Source organism: Macrotis lagotis, chromosome 2, assembly GCF_037893015.1.
Source record: "Macrotis lagotis isolate mMagLag1 chromosome 2, bilby.v1.9.chrom.fasta, whole genome shotgun sequence".
Taxonomy (NCBI): Eukaryota; Metazoa; Chordata; class Mammalia; order Peramelemorphia; family Peramelidae; genus Macrotis; species Macrotis lagotis.
The window spans coordinates 235,175,131-235,190,338 of NC_133659.1; the positions used below are offsets into that span (position 1 = coordinate 235,175,131).

Below are 15,208 nucleotides of genomic sequence, written 5' to 3' on the forward strand. Positions count from 1 at the left end.
AGGACTACAGAGCCAAAGGGAAATGATTCATACTGTTTATTTGTAGCAAATGATTCATACTGTTTATTTGTAACAGTGAACAGAAGAAGCTACCGCATACAAAACCATGTCAACTGCATTTATATGTATGTATGTGTGTATAGTTAACCATAATTTTCTTAGGCTAAAAATGAAATAACAAAAAGTTAGTTTTATACATGAAGTTTTATTCTCTAGGATCTTACCATACCCATGGATGGATGGTATCATTAAAGAAACCAACCAAGAGCTTAATGAAGAAATAATATTTGTAGAAATCTCACAAAAGATCATAGAACTTTGGTGGCCAACCAATCAGCTTACACATTAGTATATAAGGTTTTCATTGATTTCATGATTCTCTAACCCATCCTTAAGGGTCTGTTTTGTGCAGGAACTGGCAAAGATCCAATTAGCAACAGGACCACTATCTTCTCTTCTGACTTGATATTTTATGTTGCTATCAGATATGATATAGACATATAAAACACTGGGATTTCTCTCTTTCCAAAATGTCAGGAGTATAAGAATTTATTTGGTCTCTCATAAAGATAAACTGACCAGTTTTTGCCTTCTCAGGAAAGTCTTTACTCTGATTATTTACACAACTGTGAAAGCCCAAACTTGCAGATGTAATTAGAGGGGGACTAGGCTGTTTCACATAGACAGAACCTGTCTTCAAATTTATAACTGGAGAGACACAGACCCTGAGGAGGGCAGAGGCTAACATTCAGACATACAATTCTCAATTTGAAACTGATAAGACAAATTTTTATTAGAAATATAGAATAAAGAGTATCAGACAGACTATATATAAATGTTTAGACACACATACACACATAGATAGATAGATAGATAGATAGATAGATAGATAGATAGATAGATATCTAGAAAGAGATAAGGGAATAGAACAAAACCAATCCTGAGGATTATATAAATCTTAAGGAATAAACAAGTTGTATAATCATGACTAAGGGAATTCACATCAGGACCCCAATATGTAATTCAAATCTGAATAAATATGGCTTTATTTAAACACTGCCCTTTGGATTACCTTATGTCACAAATATCTGAAGGACTTTCTTCATTGCCAGAGATGAACATTGCATCCAAAGACCACAACAACAATATAATGGGCAATATCTACAAAGAACAAAAAGGAATATACTGAACAAAGTAAGCAAGAACATCTTCCAATGGTGGGCAAGTCCAGCCCACCACTAACTCAAAAAATCATGACACAAAGTATATGCAGTAGATATTTCAGTGTGCAATTCAGGGCTCAAGCAGTGTGGGTTGCAAGTGCTAGGTCACGCTGCAAACTGACAAAGCAAGAGGTAAGACCCTCAACTGAGCACTTTACATGATGCTGCACAGTAAAAAGTGTTCAGATTGATGGCTACAGTGGTACCCACCCCATGCATGCCATGTGTTCCCATAATCACCATCTGGTCCAAGTTGAAAGGCAAATACAGCCAACACTGGAAACCACAAATCCAGAGGGCCCCCGTGGAATAGGATTTATACCACAGGTACAGTTAGGGTTATTGTTGACCTCACTCAACAGCCTGGAAGACCACTTGTTCTTGTCCTCAGCAGGCCCTGCATCATTCCTCAGGAAATCCTTAAGACCCAAAGCCCTGATGACATCTTTGCTGTCTTTACTCCCTCCTTGTCGAAGCAGGGTAAACTGTTGTTCTGGGGGCTACTGTTGCCATAGTTCAAGTAGTACCCTATTACTTTTCTCAGCTAATTTATCAGGGTCTGTCTTTTTCCATGAAACCCACTCACATCTGTGTGTATGTGACTGGGCCCTTACCCCTCCCCACCATTGAATTTTGCTTCCCCCATTATTTGCTTGGATCTGTCCCCCATGGGACTCACCCCCTTCCTTTGCCTCACCACTTTGGCCTCACCTAGATTGACAACCATCTGGGTAAGGGCCAATATCAACTGATTCACATGTTGAGCAAAGATAGCAACTGGGGTCGAAACAGGGCTTTGGGTGCAATCTGTAGGAGGAGATCTTGCATAGAGGATGATAAAGGGTTGCTCATCTGACTCATTGGTTTGTATGTTGTAAATAACATTTTTCATGCCCATCTCCCAGAGTACTTGTTGCAATTTGACATAAATGCCACTTAATCACCACCTGGGAGATGTCCATCATGCTGTCATGATCCCTTCTAAGAAGGAGAGATACCTGGAGTGTGCATTCTGCAGCATTTGCTTGAGGCAGCCAGCCATTCCATCTCCTGATGGGAAGATTCCATCCACTCCCAGATCCCACAGACACAACAACTGGTGGACTATGGGTTCTGTATGTTTCTGCCTGAATCAGGATCCCAACTCCACCAATTCAGCCTGTACATAGGGGCACTTGGCCATATGTTCCACAACCTGAGGGAGAGATTGGGGTGGGGAGATTGGGAGTGTGTTATTTCCCTGTACCTGAGGTTTCTGGGATTTGAGTTTGGACTGGATGAGCACTGAAAGCAGTCCATCCTCCTCCTCCTCATTGGAGTCAATTAAATTGATGCCTCCATCAAGAGATCCCCAGTAAGGACCACTGACAGAACAGTGGTCACCGAGTAGCACATACTGGTTTCCAGCCACCCCTTTATTCTCCTCTCAGCATCCATACTGACCTCAAACAAATCCTGCCAACTATGACAATTGTAGGTCAGGAGCTCTTTACCTAGCAGGGTTCAGAATCTGGACAGATTGAAAAAGAGTTGTGGGACTTGAAAGGAGATAATTCATACTGTTTATTCATAGCAGTGATGACAGGAAGCTACAACATACAAAACCATGACATCTCTACACAGAGCACCACATACATAGGGAAATAGAACAAAAACAACTCTGAGGATTGCATAAGTTTTAAGGAATAAACAGTTGTATAGTCATGACTAAGGGAATTCATATTCATACCCAATGGGATTCTCATCTGGCTAAATATGGCTTGCTTTAGTACATGACATACATTATATCACAAAAATCAATCATGATGATTTGGTGGTATTTATACCAATAATTCAGAGCTGACTCAATATTAAGAAAACTATAAACACAATTGACCATATCAATAACAAAAATATAAATTTGAAGTCCTGGGGCGGCTAGGTGGCATAGTGGATAAAGCACTGGCCTTGGAGTCAGGAGTGCCTGGGTTCAAATCCGATCTCAGACACTTAATAATTACCTAGCTGTGTGGCCTTGGGCAAGCCACTTAACCCCATTTGCGTTGCCAAAAAAAAAACACCTAAATAAATAAATACATTTGATGTCCTTCTTTTCCTGTTAATGAATAGCAATCAAGGGTTACCTAGAATCTGGAAATGACAACCCTAATAATAATAATAATAATAATAATAATAATAATATAAGGGAGTAGATTTTAGCCTGGTATACCTCTTAAGGAGAGCAGAGGAGCCAATGTCTGATCCCTAACTTCCTTCCTCCTTGAAGAAGAACTGAAGAAGATGCTAGAGATATATCTAGTTATCTCTCGCTGTGAATCATCCATGGCACCTTTATGTTAGATGTGTAGGACAACTTTGTTCCCCCCCCAAAAAAAATGGCAAAATAACCAGCCCTTCCTTTCTAGAAGGTCATAGTCTAATGGGAATGGTAATATATAAACAATTCTATACAAACAAGATATATACAGTCTAAATTGGAGATGATCTTAAAGGAAACATACCAGCATTAAGAAGGATCACAAAAGGAGCTTTTTATAGAAAGTAGGATTTACAAAAAGTGAAATTTTAGCTGGGAACAGAAAAAAAACCAGGGAAGTTAGGAGGCAGAGGTGGGAAGGGCGAGAATTCTAGGCTTGGGGATCAGCAAGTGAAAATACTCAAAGTTGGGGTGGCTAGGTGGCCTAGTGGATAAAGCACAGGCCTTGGAGTCAAGAGTACCTGGGTTCAAATCCGCTCTCAGACACTTAATAATGACCTAGCTGTGTGGCCTTGGGCAAGCCACTTAACTCCATTTGCCTTGCAAAAATCTAAAAAAACAAAAACAAAAAACAGAAAATACTCAAAGTTGAGAGGTGATAGGTCATGTGTGAGAAATAGTAAGAAGGCTAGTGACATTGGATTGCATAGTACATCAACGGAAGGAAGGGAGGGAGGGAGGGAGGGAGGGAGGGAAGGAAGGAAGGAAGGAAGGAAGGAAGGAAGGAAGGAAGGAAGGAAGGAAGGAAGGAGAGAGAAGGGAGAAAGGAACTGAAAAAAACAGGGCTATGACTTGTCCAGAGTCACACACCCAGTAAAGTGTCTGATGCCAAATTTGAATTAAGGAAGATGAATCTCCCTGACTCCAGGTTCAGGACTCTATCCACTCCACCACCTAGCTGCTCCAGAAATGCCGGGATTGGGCATTAGATATGACATCAAGAGAGAGTGAGTTAAAGATGACATCTAGGTTACAAGGCTGGGAGTCTAAAAGGATGGTGATGTCTTCTCATATAACAAGGAAAGTAGAAAGTATAGAGGGTTTAGACAGGAAAGATAATATGTCTGGTTTTAGATACATTGAGTTTAAGACATCTAAAAAGCATCCAACCTGAAATGTCTAATAATAGACAATTGGAGATTCAAGACTGCAGGTCAGCAGAGTGATTAGGATTGGAAAAGTAGATTTGAGAATCATGAGCATACATATAATAATTAAATTTACTGGAGCTTATGAAATCATCGAGTGAAATAGTATATAAAGAAAAGAGAAACAGGGTCTCTAGTTTTAGCAGGTGTGACCTGGATGAAAATCCAGCAAAAGAGATTAAGGAGCAGCCTGAACAATATGAAGAGAAACAGGAGAAAGTAGTCCTGAAAATCTGGAGAGAACAGAGTATCAAGGAGATGGTATTTGACAATGTCAAAGCCTTCAAAATGGTTAAGAAGGAAGCGAATTAAGAAGAGGCCATTGGATTTGGCAATTAGTAGGTCACTGATAAATTTGGAAAGACCAGTTTTGGTTCAATGATCAAGTCTGGACAGACTTTAGGGAGTTAAAAAGAAAGTGAGGTGAAAGGAAGTGGAGGGACCAATTGTAAGTGGCCTTCTCAAGGAGTTTAGCTGAGAAAGAGGACAGATATAGGACAACAGCAAGTGGGTATGGATAAAACAAGATTAGAATAAAACAAAATAATTATTTTTCATCTTACAAAAAAGGAAAGTTAGGTAGTCTTAGCAGAGGAAAGATTTCTTATTAAAAAATATGACATTGAATGTTCTATCTCCTGTACCAGAAATGGTCATGCTGCTGGTTTGCCAGCCATAAGCCTGGGGGAGGAGTGAGTTGATTATTTTTACCCTGTTTCTGTACCTAAGACATGACTTTGAGCTGTGTCAATAGCCTGACCCTTTAGTTTCCTGAGTCAATTAAGACTACAGGTCAACAACCTCTTCCTTTTAAGGAAAAGAAATAGTCCAGCCCACATGTCAGGGCATCTTGTCAAATATTCTTACAACATTCCACTCCACCTTGGCAACAAGATCCTAAAAGGTCTTCTAGAGGACTTTCAAGTACTAGAGCCAATATGGACAACTCATCTCAGGGATTCCAAACACCTGGTACAGGCACATTGGAAGAGGAAAAGAACCACTAAATCAAAAAGATAGTGGGAAAATCAAAAGACAAGCAGTGTGTCAGTCCCTTGATGAAGTGACAGAATATAGCAGAATAAACACCCAAAATCTCAAACTTTGCCTCCTCACTTTAGAAGGATCCAGTCCTGGATCCAAGCCATCTGATTCATGTAGCGAGTGATGACAATCTTTGAAGTTCACAATGGATCTTCCAATGTAAGGAAATGATGAGAAATAAGAATATCCAGGAATATTATGTGGATATAGTGAAAATAGAGCCACTTAACTACATAATCACTAATTCTTATAAGTTGCTAGAGATGGTCATCTGTACTAAGCTGCCTAAAATGTCATTAATTCTCTTTCAACTAGCCTGTACCAGTACCAGAGTTAATGTAAAGAGCTGCCATGTATCTCCATCCACTTAGTGATCCCTAAGTCTTTCTGATTTTAGGTCCAGCACTAGAGAGACAATGACAGAGACAGAGACAGAGACAGAGAGAGAGAGAGAGAGAGAGAGAGAGAGAGAGAGAGAGAGGCAGAGAGAGAGAATTCATAATTCTAGAGTAACTTTTCATTTTATCCTTTAATTTTAATAGGTCAGAGCAATTTTCTTTTATGATCTCTTAAAATAGTATGTCCAAATTTTTGCTTTTACTGGGTTTTAGGTAGTTGACTTATTCTAATTTTCTCTCCTTGACCTTTTTCCAGACCAGGTTTTTAAATTTTCAATAATAAAATTTTATTAATAACCTTAAATTTTTCTTATTTTTTCAGTGTTTTGGCTTTATTTTAATAGTTCTCATTGTCTCATTGAGATATTAACTTATGTTTGAGTCATCCTAATTCTCAAAGAGTTTGTAACTTGGGTAAGGTTTTATACTTATACTAAGGTATTTATTCTCTTTCCAAGTTCTTTTACCAAAACTCTTACAACTTTGAAAATAACAACACTCCTGCTTTATTTTTTTCTAGAAATTCTAGCTGATCTTGTAGCTATGTATAGTAATTGTGATTTTTGAAATGTAATACTTGATGTTCTATTTATAAATGATAGGAATCAATATGGGAATCACTTAGGTTAAGTGGTCCTAATGACTACAAGCATAGAAACAATAGCAGAGAGCCCGTATTTTTCCATTGCTCTGACTCATTCTGATTCTGTGCCAAACATAAATAATCTCAATTCCTGATAAGACAAGGCTCCAACTCTCACTCCTGAAGTTCCTGATTATCAATTCACACTCTTACACAATTCCTGACCTAATTAGAAAACTTGTACATTGAAGTTGGGTATTCACAGGTGATCCTAGAAGTTTCCCCTACCCTGATTAGGAATTCTGGTACAGATTACCTTTCCCAACCAAATCTACCTTTAAGATATGACTTCTTGTTTAGATTCTTTTCTGTGTAAATATTCCTATCAAATCTTTTCAGGCCTCCTTGACATGAGTGGGCCCCTGGCCCTTGAAAATTCATGCTTATACCAACTTACTGAGTGCCAATTTTCTGTGAAATTTTGAATCTGGGTCCTTGTTCAAACCAGAATGGTTAAGCCAAATGCAGCACTAAGTTGTGTTTTTATTTGAAGTTTTTCTTGTTAATTTTTTTTGTCTGAAAATGACCTGTAGGTTCTTTTTAAAAAATTAGATTATTTTGATTAGCAAAAATGTTTATTTTCTCCTTCCATCCCCAAATCTCCCTACCCCCCAACTGAGTAAAACAACAACAGAAACAATAGCAATAACAGCAACACAAAACCTATTACAAAATTTTCTCACTGGCCTGTCCAAAAAAATATATGTCTCATTTCCTTTCCCAGTCCTTTGGATTTACATTAGGAAGTAAATAGAAGGTTTTATCCTTAGTTCTCTGGAATTATGTTTGGTGATTACACTGATCAGAATTCCTAATTATTTCAAAATTGTGTTTACCATTGTACAAAACATTCTCCTGGTCCTGTGTACCTGACTGAATTTGCTCATATAAGTCTTCTCAGGTTTGTCTGAAATCATCTTCATCATTTCTTATAGTACAAAAGCATTCCATCATATTTATATGCTCTAATTTGTTCAGTCATTTCTCAAATGATAGATACTCCCACATATTTCTATCTTTGACTCCTCAAAAATCTATAGTTTTTAAAGTACAAGAACAAATTCTTCACTTGATTTACCTTTGCTCTAATTCTCCCCCCCCCCAATTTAACCCACAGTTGGATAGAGAGTGAAATGTATCTCTCTATATATCTAACTATGGGCATATGTATTCTTCCCTCTTTTGACTAGTTTAAAAAAGAGTTCAAATACTGTCTGCTCCCTACAACCCTTCCTCCTTATTTGTCTATTTGTGCAACTTGATTATGTGAGATAATTTTCCCTAACCTTCCCTACTCCTAGACCCCAAGTGTATTACTCTTCCCCTCTCTTTCTATTTTCTTAAAATCATCAAAATATAATATAACTACTTCTAGGTCTTGCCTAATTAGACTCCCTCTATGACCCCTGATGATGACTAGGTTCAGAGGGGACACATGTATCATCTCCCCATTTTAGAATATAAGCTATCACTGTTTAATTCTTTATCATTGTTTATTTGTGTTTACATTTTTGTGTTTTTTTTTTAATTCCTGTGTTGAACTTTGAAGTTCCTACACAGCCCTGACCTTTTCATAGGAAGTGCTTGGAATTCTTCTATTTCATTAAAGATCTAGTCTTTCACTTTGTCAGATTATATTCAGTTTTACTAGGTAAGCATTTCTTAGCTATAAGAATACATTGGAATTTGGAAAAAATTGGAAAAAACCACAAGAGTTATGAGTAGATTCTTACCCTTTTAACTCTGCCTATTATTATTATTATTATTATTATTATTATTATTATTATTATTATTATTATTGTTATTATAGATTTTTGTAAGGCAATGGGGTTAAGTGGCTTGCCCAAGACCACACAGCTAGGTTATTAAGTGTCTGATGTCGGACTTGAACTCAGGTAATCCTGACTCCAGGGTCGGTGCTCTATCCACTGCACCACCTAGCTGCCCTCTGCCTTTTTATTCTAGAATATCGGGGCAGTTTTCTTTAAGATTTTTTTAAAATATGATATCTAGTCTCTTTTTAAAGACATGGGATCCAGGTAATCCAATGATTCATTTTTTTCCACGAACTGTTTTCTAGGGCAATCGTTTTTGTTATTTGTTTTGCTACTTTATATTTTATTCTTTTTTATTTTATTTTGCAAAAGTAAGTTTCAATATTTGCTTTCAAAACCTTGAATTCCATTTCTCTCCTTTCTTCCTACTCCACTCACCCCACTGAGAAAGCAAGTTACTTGGTGTAGATTAAAAATGTGTAGCTAGAATAACATTTATCACAATGGTCATGTTGTAAAAGTAAACATAACACACACACACACACACACACACACACACGCATACACACACAGAAAGAAAGAAAGAGAAACCTTAAGAAAAATAAAATGATGTGGGGAAAAGGTATGCTTCAGTCTGTATTCAGACAGCATCAGCTCTGTCTTTGGGATGGATAGAATTTTTTTGTCATAAGTCCATCAAAGGTGAGGAAACTAGGGGGTACAGAGAGCATCTGCCCTGTAGTCAGGAGGACCTGAGTTCAAATCTGGCCTCAGATACTTATTAATTACCTAGCTGTGTGACCTTGGACAAATCACTTAATCCCATTGCCTTGCAAAAAGTAAAAAAAAAACTATCAGAGAAATTACTTCAAAAATTTTCCCACAATTGCTATTACTAGCTATATTCCCTCCATCCTATTTCACCCACTCCCATTTATTCCATTCTCTCTATCCTTTCATGCTGTCCCTCCTTAAAAGTGTATTGCATCTGACTTCCTGCTCCCAAGATCTTCCTTCTCTTCTATTATTTTCATCTTCCCCTTCCACCCCGCTGTCATCTTTCTCCATCCCTTTCTTCTCCTATTTTGCTCTAGGATAAGATAGATTTCTTTTGCCAATTAAGTATATATGTTATTCCCTCTCTGAGTCACATCTGTAGAGAGTAAGGCTCACTCACCCCCCTCTTACCTTCCCTCTCTTCCACTCCACTGCAAAAGCTTTTTCTTGGAAATAACTTTCCCCCTTTTACCTCTCCTTTCCCTTTCACTCCTATTAACTCCATCTTTTTAATATATTCTACCTTCAAATTCAACTCCCTCCTGTACGTTGTCCAGACATGCTCCTTCTAATTTCCCTCATAAATGAGATGATTCAAATGAGTCATCAGTATTATCTTCCCATGCATGAATATATGCAGTTCAATATCATTAAGTCCCTCATGATTTGCTCTTCCCATCCACCCTTTCTATGCTTCATCTGAGTCCTATACCTGAAGATCAAATTTTCTGTTCAGTTCTTGTCATTTCATCAGGAAAGTTTGTAAGTCCCCTGTTTCATTGAATGTCCATCTTTTCCCCTGAAAGAGTATATTCAGTTTTCCTGGGAAGTTAATTCTTGGTTGTAATCCAAGCTCTTTTGCCTTTCAGAATATCATATTCCAAGCCCTACAAGCCCTTAGTGTAGAGGTTGCAAATCTTGTGTTATCCTGATTATAGCTCCACAATATTTGAATTATTTCTTTCTGGATGCTTGTAATATTTTTCCCTTTACTTGGCAGTCCTACTTGGGAGTCCTTGACTATAATATTCTTGGCAGTTTTCATTTTGAGATCTTTTTCAGGGGGTAAATGATAGATGCTTTCAATTTCTATTTTACCCTCTGCTTCTAGGATATAAGGGCAGTTTTCCTGTAGAATTTCTTGAAAAAAAAATGAGGTCTAGGCTCTTTTAATGGTTAAAATTTTCAGATATTTCAATAACTTTTAAATTACCTCTTCTGAATCTTTTTTCCAGATCAGGTGTTTTTCCAATGAGATATTTCACATTTTCTTCTAGTTTTTAATTCTTTTTGGGTTTTTTTAGGTTTTTTTGCAAGGTAATGGGGTTAAGTGGCTTGCCCAAGGCCACACAGCTAGGTAATTATTAAGTATCTGAGGCCAGATCTGAACTCAGGTACTCCTGACTCCAGGGCCTGTGCTCTTATCCACAGTGCCACCTAGCTACCCCTTTTGGTTTTGTTTTACTGTTTCTTGATTTCTCACAAAGTCATCAGCTTCCCTTAGCTTCATTTTGCATTTTAAGGAATTATTTTCTTCAGAGAACTTTTGTACTCCTTTTCCACCTGGCCAACTCTACTTCTTCTCATTGGCCTTTTGGAGCCTTTTTTCCATTTCACCCAAACTGGTTTTTAAGAGTTATTTTCTTCAAAGTTTTTTGGTAATTCCTTCACCAAGCTGCTGACTTATTTTTCATGATTTTCCTGCATTGTTTTCATTTCTCTTCCAAATTTTTCCTCTGCCTCCCCTTTCTTGAGCTCTTCCATAGCCTGAGACTAATTCATATATTCTTGGAGGTTTTTGATATAGGAGCTTTGACTTTGTTATCTTCTGAATGTATATTTTGTTCCTCCAAAGAACCAAAGTTATTGTCAATGGTTGGATTTGTTTTCTTCTGTCATTTGCTCATTTCCCCAGCCTATTTTTAACTCTTTGTTAGGGTGGGACTCTGCTTCCAGGGTGGAAGACACACTGTACCAAGCTTTTGAGGGTTTTGGCAACTGTTTTCAAGGACAACCCCAGGAATCTGCAAATTTTCAATTTCTCCAAGGTCTCATGATAGGCTTTGACTATTTGCCTGGTCTGTGCTCTGTCTGAGGATGACCACAAGCACTCCTTTCTAACCTTGAACCATTAGGAGAGTCCCTGCTCTGCTGCAGGCCATAAGCTCCGCTGTGCTTCTTCTCCTTTTCCTGAGATTGAGACCTCAAACTGAGACCTGGATCTGAGTATGGGCAAAGCCACAGAGTCCTGACTCAGGAATAGCAAAGAGACTTCTGCAGTCTCCACTGACACCCTTACCATCTGTGAAGCAGTCATTCCTTGAAGGATGACTTTCCAGGTCTGGTCTAGGACCCTTCATGCACATCTTCCAAGTTGTCTTGAGCTGAAAAATTGTTTCACTCTAGAATTTGGTTAAAGTAATTATTTAAAGATCTTTGAGAACTCAAGAGAATTCCTGCCTTTACTCTGCCATCTTGGCTCAGCCCCCCCCCATTCTTTTTTTTAGGTGCCAATTTTAAATACTTTATTTTCCAGGACAAAGAATTGCATTTCCACTTTTTTTTGCAATACTGATAAAGTGCAGTGTTGTTCACTTCTCCCTCTGCACACATTCAAGTATTCAGAATGCCCAGATTTATACAGTAACTTAAATGTTACTTTTAAACTGGCTACTGCCGTAGCTAAAATTTGAGTCCTTCAATTTTTGGAAAGTTGTGTGGAATGCTCTTTCTTCTGCTTTGTTTAATCGACTTCTTCAATGGTGGGTCCAGAAGAAGCACCTCCGGATGGGGCTGCTCCACCCCCTGGGAACCCACCAGGTATTCCTCCTGGCATGCCTCCTGGCATTCCCCCTGCACTCTGGTACAGCTTAGTAATAATGGGGTTGCAGACTTTCTCCAATTCTTTTTGCTGATGCTCAAATTCTTCCTTCTCATTTGTCTGGTTCTTATCCAGCCAGTTGATTATTTCATTGCATTTGTCAAGAATCTTCTGTTTGTCTTCATCACCAATTTTCCCTTGCATTTTTCATCCTCTACAGTAGCCTTCATGTTGAAAGCGTAAGATTCAAGGGAAATTTTGGAGGACATCTTGTCTCTCTGCTTCTCATCCTCAGCCTTGTATTTCTCAGCTTCCTGAACCATACGCTCAATGTCTTCTTTGCCCAGACAACCTTTGTCATTGGTGATGGTGATCTTGTTCTCCTTGCCTGTGCTCTTATCCACAGCAGAAACATTGAGAATGCCATTTGCATCAATGTTGAATGTCACTTCAATTTGAGGAACACCCCTGGGTGCTGGAGGAATTCCTGTGAGCTCAAACTTGCCAAGCAGGTTGTTATCCTTTGTCATAGCTCTTTCACCTTTATAAGCCTGAATAAGCACACCAGGCTGGTTGTCCGAATAGGTGGTGAAGGTCTGTGTCTGCTTGGTGGGAATGGTGGTATTACGTTTGATCAGAACTGTCATCACACCACCAGCAGTTTCAATTCCAAGGGAAAGAGGAGTGACATCCAAAAGCAACAAGTCCTGCACATTCTCAGACTTATCTCCTGACAGAATGGCAGCCTGGACAGCTGCACCATAAGCAACAGCCTCATCAGGAGCTCTTGTTGAGTTCCTTGCCATTGAAGAAGTCTTGCAGAAGCTTCTGGATTTTGGGAATGCGAGTGGAACCACCCACCAGAACGATGTCATGAACCTGTGATTTATCTAGCTTAGCATCTCTTAATGCCTTTTCCACAGGGTCCAGGGTGCCACAGAAAAGATCAGCATTCAGCTCCTCAAAACGGGCTCGGGTGATTGATGTGTAGAAGTTGATACCTTCATAGAGGGAGTCAATCTCAATACTGGCCTGGGTACTGGAAGAGAGGGTACATTTTGCATGTTCACAAGCAGTGCTGAGATGGCGAACAGCCCTCTTGTTCTCACTGATGTCTTCCTTGTGTTTTCACTTGAACTCAGCAATGAAATGGTTGACCATACGGTTGTCAAAGTCCTTTCCACCCAAGTGGGTGTCCCCAGCTGTGGACTTGACCTCAGAGATGCCATCTTCAATGGTAAGAATGGAGACATCAAAAGTACCACCTTCAAGGTCAAAGATCAACACATTTCTCTTGGCACCAACTTTTTTGTCCAAGCCATAAGCAATAGCAGCAGAAGTTGGCTCATTGATGATATGGGGCACATTGAGACCAGCGATGGTTCCAGCATCTTTGGTGGCCTGACATTGGGAATCGTTGAAATAGGCAGGTACTGTGACCACAGCATTCGTGACAGTCTTCCCAAGGTAAGCTTCAGCAATTTCTTTCATCTTAGTCAAGACCATTGAAGATACTTCTTCTGGGTAGAAACTTTTGGTCTCCCCTTTATACTCCACTTGGACCTTAGGTCTGCCTGCATCATTCACCACCATGAAAGGCCAATGCTTCATGTCTGACTGCACAACTGCATCATCAAATCTTCGACCAATCAGACGTTTGGCATCAAACACCGTGTTGGTGGGGTTCATTGCAACTTGATTCTTTGTGGCATCACCAATTAAACGTTCTGTGTCAGTGAAGGCAATGTAGCTTGGGGTGGTCCTGTTTCCTTGGTCATTGGCAATGATCTCCACTTTCCCATGTTGGAAAGCTCCCACACAGGAGTAAGTGGTGCCGAGATCAATGCCAACTGCGGGTCCCTTCGACATGGTTACTGGGGAGTCGGAGGTCGTCGCTGACCACACTGGAGGAGAAAAAGGGCTGCTGCTGCGCTGAATAGCCCCCCCATTCTTTTTTAAGAGAGTTTTGTCTTCATTTTAATATCTAATGTTGTTTCATGAAATCATTACTTTCTTTTTCAAGCAGTCTCATTTTTAATGGATTTTTTGCTTTAGCAAAGTTGTATAATTCTTGTGACAAACTAATGTACAATTGTTTCTTTCATAATTCTAATTTCTTTTGTAATTTTTTCCTCTACCACTCTCATTTCATTAATAAAGACATTTTAAACTCTTTTTTTTAAACAAGCTTCATCTCTTTCAGGAATTCTAGTTGAATTTGTTCCCAAACTGGTTTTTCTTTGAGATTTTACTTGTAAATATTCTGAGTCATTCTCTTCTGGAACATATACATATATATATGCATATATACATACATATGTATGTACATACATACACATGTATATAATATATGTATGTATATTATGCATATCTACATATATAGTTATTTATTTGCTTATCCTTGCAACTTACTTCATGACTTCAGACTTGATTTTAGGACTGGGCTCTGTGAACTTCAGTAAGAAAAATCTGGGTTGGAACTATTGCTTTCTTGGAATACTTAGTATTCCAAAATCTCACAGACAACTCAGGTTCAGGATCTGAAAGTTTTCAGATATCCCAAAGTGGTTTGATGCAGGGCAAATTACAGTGAGTCATTTTCCCATCCATCCTTGGTATATAGAGAGACAGAGAAGCCTATGGACAGTGGGGACGGATTTTGTTTTGGAACATACCATGTATGGCATACTGCAGCACTTAGGCAGAATTTGTGTCTCTCTATGCCAACCAGGGATGGAAAAATGACTCACTGTAACTTTTTCTTGAATTTCTACATCAGAATTCAATCTGGTGCATTTTCTATACTCTTTAGAAGAGTTTGGAGTGGGAAGTGAGAGTTTCTCAAAGTATCACTTCCTACTATTCTCCCAGATGATTACTTACTGATTGACTCCCTGACAATATCCAGAAACATTCCTTATAGCCTTAGACATCTCCTCAGATTTGTTTTTTCATGTTCCTGAAGATGAATTTCTTCTCTTCTCAGAACATCTTTTTCAGACTCTACTTTTGTCTTAGGCTATACCTAAATGGAATCTTTACCCTTCTCCTTGATCGTGGGAACCTTAGAGAGTATACACCTTCCCCCAACCTTTTCTTTCCAGACAACTGGGCTTCAGTGG

The 15,208-nt window shown here is 38.8% G+C and overlaps 1 pseudogene; it reads right to left on the reverse strand.

The window, feature by feature from the left end:
- Positions 1 to 11,999: 11,999 nt before the first annotated feature.
- On the reverse strand, positions 12,000 to 14,034 carry LOC141514379 (heat shock cognate 71 kDa protein pseudogene; annotated as a pseudogene).
- Positions 14,035 to 15,208: the final 1,174 nt, after the last annotated feature.